We start from the raw sequence: 11,270 nt of genomic DNA on the forward strand, positions 1-11,270 counted from the left end.
GTCACGTTCTGCTCTGGAACATCAGAGCTCCTCAGATTGGCCTTATACTGGCTGGCCTCAGCTTACCCCGAGGCAAAGTCATTAAGTAATTAGGTTTTGAAGACTGCTCCAGAAATATCTCCCCTTTGCCATCAGTAAAGTGTCTTGGAGCTAAGAAGGGTCTGGCCCAATAGTCACACAGACTTAACAGCTATCCTGTGCTGAATCTGAGCCTGCTCAGAGACTGGGGTACAGCAGTAAATATCACTGATCCTCTCCTGATAATTATCTACCACCTGAGGATAGAAAGAAGTTCCTTTCCCTGCCATCAACCATCCAGATCTCTGCTTTGCACTTACTTGTAGGTGACTGGCTCTCATCACAGTGGGCTTGGACTGAGTTCCATGTGGCTTCCTCAAGTTCTTTTGTCTTTTGAAGCAAAAAGTGAGCCTGCATACCTTCAGGAATCACTCATTTCACATGTGTCTTCTACAGCTAAAATGGCCTTGTGAATGTCCACTGAAGAGAACTGAGCTAGTGGTGTCAAGAAAAGGTCAGATTCAGCTTTTCTAAGTCTCTGATGGAGGTTTCCTCCTGGAAATATGAAGGGCAGACTCAGGGGCCTCCGAAAAATCTTTTAATATTTTCAACAAATCTGTGCTTTGTGATCACGTCTCTAAAATTTTCTTAAGCATTTGTTATTTTTATTTTTTTAAAGGAGCCCTCCAACAGAAATTTCTGGTGGGGAAGATGTAATATTTTTAGCCTTTCTTTCCACCTGTAAGTGAACCAGCAAAACCCCCTACTTTTTTGTTTCTCCAGAATTTAAGGTATAATTAAGGAGTTCTTTAGTTTGCTAAAGACTTCAAAAGTGGCAATTTTTAACCATAATGGACTTTCGCACACAGGGTGAGATGATGACGTCAGCCTTCTTCACCTTTATGGAAAGGAAGTAGACAGATCTCCTTAAGTCCCTAGGGCCCCTTTACAACAGTTTGGAAAATGTTATTTACTTATCTCTGAATTGAATGAAAAGATGTATTTTCAATAAAAAGTATTTTCCCAAAAGCTAGATGTTGGTACAAAAGACCTATAAACTGATTTTTTTAAAAGAATCATATAGTATACAAAGGACAAATATGAAAGTTTTCAAACTCGGAAGAATTTCATTTTGAAAGTATGGTAAGAACCCTAGAGTTAATAACCATGAACACAGAACACAACATGTAGTAAACAAAAGTACAAAGTACACTCCAATAGGCCAGCAGGCATAAAATTAGGAAATGTAAGGATCTTTATAATGGAGTACAATTCCTCCCCCATTCTCCATGGAAACAAACAGACTCCCTGTTGTCTCCAAAGACTTTGAGTAGGGAATCATCCAGCATCCTTTCTCTTCCATTTGATTAGAGCTGACTCTAAGACCTGCCAAGATTCCAGGACAGGAAAATTGGACTCCCTTATCCACTTTGGTATGTGTGTTTCCAGTTAGTGTTACAAATGATCACATCCTTAGACAACTAAAACAGAGTCTATCTCTTCTAGTACAATTCCAGAAGGCAGAAAGTGTAAAACTCAAGGGGTTAGCTAGTTTTACTCATGCCTGGAACTGTTGTTTGCAACCTATAGGTTGTAAGTCCTCCTGACACTTTCACAGGAGTTGTCTAAGACTCTCTGTGTGTCAGATAATTATGTCACGATTCCTAACACTAGGAAATTACAGTTATGAAGTAGTAAAAAAATAATTTTATTGTAGGGATTCCCACAGCATAAGAAAATATATATTTGTAGGAACTGCAACATCAGGAAGGTGGAGAACAACACTCTGGAACCTTGAAGACCAAAAGCATGCTGTGCCTCCCAGCCTCGCCTTGGCATCAGTCTAAGATCTGCTTCTGACTCTGCTCTTCTTGCTTCCGTTTGTTTCTTCTGATCATATGGGGATAACCTACATAGTATAGTCAAATGCCCTATCTGAGGACATGATCAAATCCATTTTGTGAAACAATGTGCCATAGTATCATAAGGACAGGGCTGTCTTTGGGAGCAGTGCTCTTCTGCATTCCTCTGTGTGCTTTGATTTCTTTAATTTTTTTTTCTGCCATGAAGTTATTGTTCCCCAGTATTATTATATTATATTATATTATATTATATTAGATATTTTCTTAATTAAATTTCAAATGTTATTCCCTTTCCTGGTTTCCCCTCCAAATACCCCCTATCCCATACATCCTCTCTCTACTCACCAATACAACCAATCATACTTCCCTGTCCTGGCATTCCCCTACACTGGGGAATGGAGCCTTCTCAGGACCAGAAGCCTCTCATTCATGTCCAACTAGATCATCCTCTGCTTCATATGTGGCTGTAGCCATGGGTCCCTCCTTATGTACTCTTAGATTGACATTTTTATTATTATTATTATGTATTTATTTCATTTACATTTCCAATGCTATCCCCAAAATCCCCCACACCCTCCCACACCTACACACCCATCCACCCACTTCTACCTTTTGGCCCTGGCATTCCCCTGTACTGAGGCATATAAGGTCTGCATGCTCAATGGGCCTCTCTTTCCACTGATGTCCTACCAGGCCATCTTCTGATACATATGCAGCTAGAGACATGAACTCTGGGGGAGTACTGGTTACTTCATATTTTTTGTTCCACCTAGAGGATTGCAGATGCCCCAAGCTCACTGGGTACTTACTCCAGCTCCTCCTTTGGGGACCATGCGATCCATCCAATAGCTGACTGTGAGCATCCACTTCTGTGTTTGCTAGGCCCTGGCATAGTCTCACAAGGGACAGCTATATCAGGGTCCTTTCAGCAAAATCTTGCTAGTGTATGCAAAGTTGTCACGGTTTGAAGGCTGATAATGGGATGGATTCCCGGGTATGACAGTCTCTAGATGGTCCATCCTTTTGTATCAGCTCCAAACTCTAACTTTGTAGCTACTTCCATGTGTGCCTTGCTCCCAATTCCAAGAAGAGGCAAAGTATCCACACCTTGGTCTTCCTTCTTCCCAAGCTTCATATGTTTAGCAAATTGTATCTTATATCTTGGGAATTCTAAATTTATGGGCTTATATCCACTTATTATCCAGTGAGTACATATCATGTGAGTTTTTTTGTAATTGAGTTACCTCACTCAGGACGATGCCCTCCAGGTCCATCCATTTGCCCAGGAACTTCATACATTCATTTACTTAATAGCTGAGCAGTACTCCATTGTATAAATGTACTACATTTTCTGTATCCATTCCTCTGTTGAGGAGCATCTGGGTTCTTTTCAGCTTCGGGCTATTATAAATAACACTGAAATGAAAATATTAGAGCATGTGTAGAGCATTCTTACTGGTATGAGTATCTTCTGGATATTTGCCCAGGAGAGGTATTGCGGGATCCTCCTTTAGTACTATGTCCAATTGTTTGAGGAAACACCAGATTGATTTCCAAAGTGGTTGTATGAGCTCGAATTCCACTAACAATTGAGGAGTGTTCCTCTTTCTCCAAATCCTTGCTAGCATCTGCTGTCACCTGAATTTTTGATCTTAGTCATTCAGACTTCGGTGAGGTGAAATCTCAGGATTGTTTTGGTTTGCATTTTCCTGATGATTAAGGATGATTAAGGATGATGAACCTTTTTTCAGCCATTTGTTATTCCTAAGGTGAAAATTCTTTGTTTAGCTCTGAGCCCCATTTTTTAATGGGGTTATTTGATTTTCTGAAGTCCACCATATTGAGTACTTTATATATATATATTGGATATTAGTCTCCTATATGATTTAGAATAGGTAAAGATCCTTTCCCAACCTGTTGACGGCATTTTTGTGTTATTGATGTTGTCTTTTGCCTTACAGATGCTTTGCAATTATATGAGGTTCCATTAGTCGATTTTTGATCTTACAGCACAAGACATTGCTGTTCTATTCAGAATTTTCACCCCATGCCCATATTGGAGGCTTTGCCCCAAGGTCACCCCGATAAGTTTCAGTGTCTTTGGTTTTATGTGGAGTTCCTTAATCCACTTATATTTGACCTTAGTACAAGGAGATAAAATGGATCAATTCATATTCTTCTACATGATAATCACCAGCTGTGGCAGCAGCATTTGTTGAAAATGTTTTGTTTTGTTTTGTTTTGTTTTTTCAACTGGATGGTTTTAACTCCCTTGTCAGAGATGAAGTGATCATAGGTGTGTCAGTTAATTTCCAGGTCTTCAATTCTATTTCATTGCTCTACTTGTCTGTCGCTATACCAGTACCAATTCAGTTTTTATCACAATTGCTCTGTAGTACAGCTTTAGGTCGGGCATGGTGATTCCACCAGAGGTTCTTTTATCCTTGAGAAGAGTTTTTTTTTTTTTTTTTTTTTTTTTTGGTTTTTCCAGACAGGGTTTCTCTGTACAGCTCTGGCTGTCCTGGAACTCACTTTGTAGACCAGGCTGGCCTCGAACTCAGAAATCCGCATGCCTCTGCCTCCCAAGTGCTGGGATTAAAGGCATGCCCCACCACGCCCGGCTGAGAAGAGTTTTTGCTATCCTAGGTTTTTGTTAATCCAGATGAATCTGCCATTTGCCCTTTCTAATTCGTTGAAGAATTGAGTTGGAATTTTGATGGGGATTGCACTGAATCTGTAGATTGCTTTTGGCAAGATAGCCATTTTTACTATATTTATCCTGAGAATACATGAGCATTGGAGATCTTTCCATCTTCTGAGATCTTCTTTAACTTCTTTCTTCAGAGACATGAAGTTCTTGTCATACAGATCTTTCACTTTCTTAGTTAGAGTCACTCCTAGGTATTTTATATTATTTGTAGCTATTGAGAAGAGTGTTGTTTGCCTAATTTCTTTCTCAGCCTGTTGGTCCTTTGTGTAGAGAAAGGCCATTGACTTGTTTCAGTTAATTTTATATTCAGGACTTCACTGAAGCTTTTTATCAGGCTTAGGAGTTCTCTGGTGGAATTTTTAGGGTCACATATATATATACTATCATATTATCTGCAAAAGGTGATATTTTGACATCTTCCTTTCCAATTTGTATCCCCTTGATCTCCTTTTGTTGTCTAATTGCTCTGGCTAGGACTTCAAGTACAATGTTGAATAGGTAGGGAGAGAGTGGACAGCCTTGTCTAGCCTGGTGGGATTGCAAGCTTGTACAACCACTCTGGAAATCAGTCTGGTGGTTCCTCAGAAAATTGGACATAGTACTACCAGAGGATCCAGCAATACCTCTCCTGGGCATATATCCAGAAGATGTCGTAACGGGTAAGAAGGACACATGCTCCTCTCTGTTCATAGCAGCCTTATTTATAATAGCCAGAAGCTGGAAAGAACCCAGATGCCCCTCAACAGAAGAATGGATACAGAAAATGTGGTACATTTACACAATGGAGTACTACTCAGCTATTAAAAGGAATGAATTTAAGAAATTCCTAGGCAAATGGATGGACCTGGAGGGCATCATTCTGAGTGAGGTAACCCAGTCACAAAGGAAATCTCATCATATGTACTCACTGATAAGTGGATATTAGCCCAGAAACTTAGGATACCCAAGATATAAGATACAATTTGATAAACACATTAAACTCAAAAGAATGAAGACCAAAGTGTGGACACTTTGCCCCTTCTTAGAATAGGGAACAAAACACCCATAGAAGGAGTTACAGAGACAAAATTTGGAAGTGTGACAAAAGGATGGACCATCTAGTGATTGCCATATACAGAGATCCATCCCATGATATGCTTCCAAACGCTGACACCATTGCATACAATAGCAAGATTTTGCTGAAAGGACCCAGATATAGCTGTGTCTTGTGAGACTTGTGAGAATTTCTTGCCAGGGCCTAGCAAACACAGAAGTGGATGCTCACAATCATCTATGGAATGGATCACAGGTCCCCAATGGAGGAGCTAGAGAAAGCACCCAAGGAACTAAAGGGAACTGCAACCATATAGGTGGAACAATTATATGAACTAACCTTTACCCCGGAGCTCTTGTCTGTAGCTGCATATGTATCAAAAGATGGCCTAATAGGCCATAACTTGAAAGAAAGGCCCATTGGACTTCCAAACTTTATATGCCCAAATACAGGGGAATGCCAGGGCCAAAAAGGGGGAGTGGGTGGGTAGGGGAGTGGGGGGGGTATGGGGGATTTTTGGTATAGCATTGGAAATGTAAGTGAGCTAAATACCTAATACAAATGGAAAAAAATAAATTGTATTTTCTTGCATGTCTTCAAGTGAAATTTTTTTCCTCTCTAAGGGCTTCTACCTGTTAGACTGTCGTTTTCTGTATTTCTTTAAAGGTGTTATTTTATCCTCATTTAAGGTATTTTTCATCTTCATGAAATGAAATTTTTAGTCAAAATCTTGCTATTCATGAATGTTTAAGTATCCAGGGTAGGAAAACCTGGTTATGATAATGCCAAATTACTTTGGCCTCTTTTGGTTATGTCCTTTCATTTTTCTTTCACCATCTGGTCATTTCTGTTGTTAAATTGTCTGGGTATCTGGGATTGGATCAGTACTCTTTGGAATCAAATAGTATAGTGTGACCTCGATTCCAGAAGGCTTTCTGGGAGTCAGGAAGTACTGTATCTGGTTAGGACATGCCTTCAGTGTCTTTGCTTGGTACAGCCATCATATATCACACTGTCTCTGGTTTTGGCAGATCTAATAGGAGCCAAGTTGGCTTTTGGGTCTAGGGAAAGCATATAGATCTTCAATATTTTCAATTGGAGATTCAAACTGGAAAGACAATAGTACTCAGGAAGAGCTCGATATGTACCTCATGTGCTTATCACTGTGAAGGTCCAAAATGATATGGGTATTCAGCCAAAGGGTTCTCCTATGTTTCTAATTATGGAAGAGCTCCTGTTAGGCATGTAGGTTGATAGGGCTGGGTGGTAAACCCTGCTTTCATAAGTTCAGACTGCAAAGGTCCTACAGGTGTAAAATTTTTATATAATATTGAAATTCTAATTTTGGTATTCAATATTAGTATAGTTATGCATATGGGACAATGAAAATTGGAAGGGAAATTGGACCCTGTATTGTAAGCCTAGTATTATGGATTAAGGGTTTTAAGGGGAAACCTTGGAAGAATCACCATCAACAATCCTGCATGGATGTTGAGTATTAGTGAAGTAATATGTCGTGCCAATTATAATGCATTGGGTTAAAAATCCTGTGTGTAAACAAGCTATAACATGTCAGAATTAGTTTCATTAGAATAAGTTGAATTTTGTACAAAAATCATTTAAAGTATATTACACTAATATGATATTTGTATTAAAGAAACTGAAATTATATTTGTTGGTGCATAGTTGTATAACGGGCATCCCATTGCCTTTCAAATATCTGTGGTTCATGAATAACCTATTTGCTACTGCATACATTTTCATGAAAGAGGAAGTCCTTCCATCCATGTAGATTGATGAGTGAAGATACTCAAAAGTGCTTCAATGCTTTGTATAAATCGTACTTCTGTGCCATATCAAACCTTGTTTAAAGTGATTGAAGAATCACAAATCAGTATCTGATTAATGGGGAAAAACAGGATAAGAATGGTTTACTAATAAATGACCTCAAAATTAATGAATATACAACAGCAACACTTCTAAGACTATTCTCTAACATGAAAATAGGATAGAGGCCATCACGTCTTACACAGAGAATAACATGGACTCAGATATCTGATATCAACAAGAAATAAAGGGACAAGCAACTGGAAAGAAGCTATGGAATATTATCTGTGAAACAGAAGAAAACTTTGTTTTATAAGCTCAAAAAGTATTGTAGTGGATAGCTTAAGATTGCCACCCAATAGAAAAACTTAAAGGAAAATAGAAACCACATATTGCCTTGATAATTAGGAAGGACACGATGATATGTGCTCTGCTTTCTTTCCTCCAAATCAAGTACATAACATGAATTTTAGGCAAAATAAAATAAATTTTAAGAAATACTCTTTGTGCTCCAAGCAACATGGAGGATGTCTCTGCAGAAAAGCACATGGAGCCTCACCTCTAAATCTGGGCAAACCCAAATTCAAGATTATGAAAAACCTGAATGTTTGACATGTAGTCTTGTTTTAATGAGTATGATATGGATCTCAATCCATTGTTCATGTGCACCAAATGACTTCCAAAAGACTGCAACAGCCTAGGATGGTAGGCACCTGTAAATGTAATTAAATGTTCTTAACCCTTTTATTGTCACAAATTCTTACCAGTCGCATGGAAGAGTGCATTGCCAGTTTTTAGGATGTTTTCCATGATGCTCCTGTAAGACCTATGATTCATCTAAATAATAGAAATAATTAAAAAACTCATTTGTCCTTCTGTTTGTGTATATTCTTGATCCAAATCTCTCAATAAATGCTGACAGTTTTCACCAATGATGGAGAACATCAAACTCATGTTGGCTAAAATATAAGGATTCTTGTTGATCTCATCAGTAGCAAAAAACATTACCAGAAGAAGCTCATATTCACTTGCTGAAATTCTACAAGAGGGCATAGTGATGATTAAGGGAGATGTGTGAAATATAAAATTTCAACTGCAGTAAAGTTTGTAATATGAGATACGCTAAATTTCAGTCTAAATATCTTGAAATATGCCTGACATATTAGGGATACTTAGAGCTGAATACAATTTAAGTATTTATACACATTGAGCACTATGATATGATACATTTTGTATTCATGAAAATAAATAAATATTGTTTTATCTCTGAATGCCATCCTTGAACTAAATTACAGTCCTATTGTGTAAAACTGCTATAAAATAACCTTAGAGTTGTGATTCCACAGATATATAAAAGAGCATGACTTCCACTACATATGAAATACCTAACAGATTCCCCTTATAACTTATACTTAACTGAAATTTATACATCAATCATCTTAATATTATTGAATACTTTGAGAATTAACTAATATATCTGTTCTTTCAACTTTTTTATTCTTATCCTTTTATACCCTATAATATCATTAATGCATATTTAATAATATCCATAACTGAGGATACTAAGTCTAATGTTCACTACTAAGTTATTACAAAACATACAAAATACTCTTTGAGAATTAAGCATAATAAAGGAGCATAAAATTTTATATAGTGAATAATTAAGAAATATATTCAAAAGCCCTTATTAGATACCACCTGACAGTATTCAAAAACATTATATAGTTGTGTATCTTAACTAACAATCAGCTTACTTTAAGAAGATTATCAGTGTTTCAAGTAAAGAAAATATTTTATCAGTAAGAATATTTTACATATTTCCAAATAACAAAAACTCTATGAATTTAAGCATTATGAAAATGCTAATTTTATTCAAAGGAAGAAAATTATGAGTAATATGTTAGAACATGTTTTATATTTGTTTTGTATGTTTGTAGATCATGCTTTTAATATATTCAACTGTTAATATCACCAATCAGGCTACTCATTTTAATATCCATTTTATTTAATTTTATTTATCCATTTCAAGATATACACAGTGATACAATTACTTATATCCTACAATACAGGAATATATATATATATATATATATATATATATATATATATATAATGGATTTATAGTATAATGTATATGTACATATGATTAATGAAAAAAATTTAAACATGTGAATTTTTTTAAGTTCTGTGCAAACGTATTTATAGCCTAATTTAGTATAACATGCATTCGTTAACATAAATGTCTCTATAGATTCAAGGTTTTCTCTTTTTAATTTATTTATTTTGTATTGTTTTTTATTTATTTTCATTTCAAATGTTATTTTCCTTCATGAATTCCCGTCCTCTGTGGAGGACTGCCTTATCTGGCATTAGTGTGAGGAGAATCCCTTGGTCCTGTGAAGGCTTGATGGCCAAGTACAGGGGAAAACTAGAGGGGAAATCTAGAGTGATGAAGCACGAGTGGGTGGGTAGGGAGCACCCTCATAGATGCAGGTGAAAGAGAGAAAGGGACAGTGTGTTCAAGGTTTTCTTTTACACTTAGGAGTATTTCATTAATTTTATGGGAGCCTTATATAAAATATTTTGGTCATAATCATCAAACTACTCTTTCTTTATTTACCCTACATTCTCCCTCCATATAACACAGTATTCTTTTTTTGTAATTTATAAATCATGAGAGGCAAAACTTGTGCCAACTAAACTTTTTTTTGGATTGATCAGTTTAGGAAGGACAATTTCTGAATTGCAACAACCTGAATGATACATCAATAATACTACATAATGTAGTAATTTTTGTGTGACACTTAGTGTGTTGCAGGGTAATATGAATACAAATGTGCCTGATATTGTTAAGTGATACAGGTTATCAGAGGAATATGTATAGCCATTTCTGTTAGTGCCCTATATATCAATCTATGGGTCATTATTCATATGATAAATACATGAAATACATAGACTCACATGAATATTATATAATATTTATGCACTGCCTCAGGTTCCCTCTTCTGTGTGTAGTGTGATATGTACTGCGGGATTCAGGGAAAAATTTCAGTAAGAAACAGCAGACTGCTGCTTTGATTGTGTTCAGTGCCCAGAAAATGAGGTTTCCAATGACAGAGGTACATGCTTGCATACAGAAGAACATTTGCTGAATTTGAATACCTTCTCTATCCAAACTAGAAATATCAAATGGCCTGGATGCAAACTAAAGACTTAAAATCTCCATGAATGAAAACATAATCAGTTAAATAGTGCCAACTTCTTTTAGACCAAGCAAATAACTTCCAATGTCTTCTTGAAACAAGGCATTTCTCTCACAATATGATGGTTACTGCTTTTATATAATATAGAAAGTGTTTAGGAGGACAAACCTGTAAAAAAGGTTTTAAAGAAACATTTTAGATGTAATCTATGCATATGTTAATTTTTCTTTGATTTGTTGTACATAGAAAGTTGACCACCTGATCAGTCCATAATCTTTCCCTCTATCACCCAGCTTACTCTGTGAAAAAGACCACATGCTCAGTGTAACAGTTGTTTAATGAAATATATTTTAAGAGGTTAGATGGACAAAGGATTTAATATTTCCTCTTAAAGAATTAGAACAAGAGTGAAGATTTCAAAAATGCAAAAAGAGATTGTTTAGAGCTTAGCTAAGGAAAGAGGGAGAAATATGAACCTTCATAATCTTCATGCCATATAGCATGGAATGTGTATTTGGCAAGGTAGAGATTGTAAAAAAATGAAAGGGACATGCATAGGTCTATGAGGCCTACAGCTTCAAGAATGAAAATATTCCTTTATGCAAATAGTGTTTGAA

This window comes from Mus caroli, unplaced genomic scaffold (assembly GCF_978045245.1).
Source record: "Mus caroli unplaced genomic scaffold, Mus_caroli_1 scaffold_38, whole genome shotgun sequence".
NCBI classification, from domain to species: Eukaryota; Metazoa; Chordata; class Mammalia; order Rodentia; family Muridae; genus Mus; species Mus caroli.